The sequence below is a fragment of the Mus caroli genome, chromosome 6 (assembly GCF_900094665.2).
Source record: "Mus caroli chromosome 6, CAROLI_EIJ_v1.1, whole genome shotgun sequence".
NCBI classification, from domain to species: Eukaryota; Metazoa; Chordata; class Mammalia; order Rodentia; family Muridae; genus Mus; species Mus caroli.
In genome coordinates this window covers 15,089,776-15,092,969 of record NC_034575.1, presented here as the reverse complement: position 1 = coordinate 15,092,969, position 3,194 = coordinate 15,089,776, and the positions used below count along the sequence as shown (strand labels likewise).

At 41.0% G+C, this 3,194-nt stretch overlaps 1 non-coding gene across 1 annotated transcript; it reads right to left on the bottom strand.

Annotated features, from left to right (window-relative positions):
- Nucleotides 1-291: 291 nt before the first annotated feature.
- LOC115031468 lies at nucleotides 292-398 on the bottom strand. Its single transcript, XR_003837088.1, has one exon. It is a non-coding gene; the product is annotated as a U6 spliceosomal RNA (small nuclear RNA).
- Nucleotides 399-3,194: the final 2,796 nt, after the last annotated feature.

The following is a 3,194-nucleotide window of genomic DNA, read 5'->3' as shown; positions in this document are numbered from 1 at the left end:
CTCTGGAGTTAGTTGTTATAGTTGTCTCTGGTTAGAGATTGTTCCTCTCATGATTCTGTTAGCTTCTATCAGCAGACCTAGGAAACTAGATCTCTTCTCTGAGTTTCAGTGGTCAGAGCACTCTCTGCAGGCAAGCTCTCCTCTTACAAGGAAGGTCCACAGATATCTGGCATTCGGACCTCCCTCCTGGCAGAAGATGAAGGCCCAAAACAGGACCTGTCCTAGAAGCTGTGTTGCTCCGGCCTGTCACAGAAGCTGTTAGCTTCTGTAGTCTACACTCTCACCTGTACAAAAAATATGGAACGCTTCACAAATTTACGAGTCGTCCTCGTGCAGGGGCCATTTGAATCTTCTCTGTATTGTTCCAATTTTAGTATATGTGCTGCTGAAGCGAGCATGATGTCCTCGTTCTTAATAACTGAGTAGTATTCCATTGTGTAAATAAACCACATTTTCTGTATACATTCTTCTTCTGTCCTGGGACATCTATGCTGAATCCAGCTTCTTGCTATCACAAGTCAGGCCACTATGAACATACTGGAACTCTTGCCCTTTGACATGGTGGGGTATCTTTTGGGTATATTTCCAAGAGTGGTATAGCTGGGTCTTCAGGAAGATCTATTTCCGATGTTCTGAGGAACCTCCAGATTGATTTCCAGAGTGACTGTACCAGTTTGCAATCTCACCAGCAATAGAGGAGTGTTGTTCTTTCTCCACATCCTCTCCAACATGTGTTGTCACCTGAGGCTTTGATCTTAGCCATTCTGATTAGTGTAAGGTAGAATCTCAAGAAAGTTTTGATTTGCATTTCTCTGATCACTAAAGACTTTGAAAATTTAAGTGCTTTTCAGCCATTGATAATTCCTCAGTTGTGACGTCTCAGTTTAGTTGTATACCGAATTTTTGATTGTTTATTTATTTATTTATTTATTGGTTTTTTAGTGATTCACTTCTTTAGCTCTTTATATATTTTGAGTATTAGTCCTCTATTGGATGTGGGATTAGTGAAGACTTTATCCCAATCTGTAGGTGGTCGATTTGTCTTATTGACTATGTACTTTGCCTTACAGAAGCTTTCAAGTTTCATGGGGTTCCATTTATCAATTCTTGATCTTAGAGAATGAGCCATTGGAGTTCTGCTTAGAGAATGTCCCCATTACCAATGAGTTCAAGGCTCTTTCCCAATTTCTCTTCTATTAGATTCAGTGTATCTGGTTTTATGTTGAGGTCTTTGATCCACTTGGACTTAAGCTTGGTGCGAGGTGACAAATATGGGTCTATTTTCATTCTTCTACATAAACCCAGCCAGTTAGACCCACACCATTTCTTGAAGAGCTATCTTTCAAAGGGAATATAATTGTCTGCAGATATTGGCAGAGCATTGGTCCAAAATCCCAAAGGTATCTTTGTCATTCACCTATAGGTGCCTGCAAATGGGTCCATATGGCATACTTGTCTGCCATTGATATCACAAATATCATCCTGTTTTCTGGATCATATGATCCAAGTGGTAGGAAAGCCTGCATAGTAGGCTAGACCTATTAAAGAGTCTTCTCTGGTTCCAGGCTCCATACAAAGCAAGCAGCTTTCCTAGTCATTTGGTATTTGGTCAAGCATAATATACCTAAGTAAGGAACTTGTCTCTAGAATCCAAACAGGCCCACTAAACATTGTGCTCCTTTCTAGTGGTGGGAGGGACGGTGGCGATATCTTATCCTTCACTTTAAAAGGAATATCACTGCCTGCTTACACCAGAAGACTCCTCTAAGAATATCACTCCAGCTCAGTGAAATCCAAAACACTCCTCTGGCATGCAAAATCACATCAATATACGTGTCCATCCACATTTACCCATGCCCCATTACACATGTAGCTAAGTAAAACTAGCTACTTCTGTCAAACTAGTATAGTAGTGCTTAATGCAAGTGTAATGAATTGCCATACCTTTTAAAAATATTTTATTAGATATTTTCTTCATTTACATTTCAAATGTTATCCCCTTTCCTAGTTTCCTCTATGAAAATCACCTATCACCTCCCCCCTCCCCTGCTCCCCAACCTACCCACCCTGCTTCCTAGCCCTGGCATTCCCCTATACTGGGGAATAGAACTTTCACAAAACAAAGGGCCTCTTCTCCCATTGATGACCAACTAGGCCATCCTATGCTACATATGTAACTATGTCATCCTCTGCTACATATGCACCTAGAGACACAAGTTCTGCCATGTGTTTTCTTTGATTGGTGGTTTATTCTCAGGGAGCTCTGGGGTTACTGGTTAGTTCATATTGTTGTTCCACCTATGGGGCTGCAAACCCTTCAGCTCCTTGGGTTCTCTCTCTCCTTCATTGGGGACCCTGTGCTCTGTCCAATGGATATCATCTTGAGTGAGGTAACCCAATCACAAAAGAACACACGTGATATGCACTCACTGATAAGTGGATATTAGCCCAGAAACTCAGAATACCCAAGATATAATTTGCAAAACACAGGAAACTCAGGAAGAAGGAAGACCAAAGTGTGGATAGTTCCATCCTTCTTAGAAGGGGAAACAAAATACCCATGGAAGGAGTTACAGAGACAAAGTTCAGAGCAGAGACTGAAGGAATGACCATCCAGAGACTGCCCCACCTGGGGATCCATCCCATAAACAACCATCAAACCCAGATACTATTGCAGATGCCAACAAGGTATTTCTGACAGGAGCCTGGTATAGCTGTCTCCTGAGAGGCTCTGCCAGTGCCTGGCAAATACAGAAATGGATGCTCACAGCCATACTTTTTAAGACAGTTAAAAGTAAGTAGATATTGGGTTAATAATGTTGTTTCCATTTTCTCTAGCTCATACAGGGCATGGGGATTCTGGGGGTAAGGTTAGGGTAAATGGGGGTGGATGGGTGGGTGAGGGCATTCGGTGGTGGGGCACTCTCTCAGAGGCAAAGGGGAGAAGGGATGGTGTGAAGAACTCTGAGAGGGATACTGGGAAAAGGGACAACATTTGGAATGTAAATAAATTCAATAATTTAATAAAATAAAATTTTAAAGTAAAATTTCAAAGTTCAAAAAGATCCTAAAAGTACACTTAACTGCAAAAATATAAATAAATAAACTTATGAATAAACAAAATAAACAAACAATATAAATGCAAACATGTCCACATGATGTTTGGAAATAGAACTCCAAAGAAGCTAGTCTAG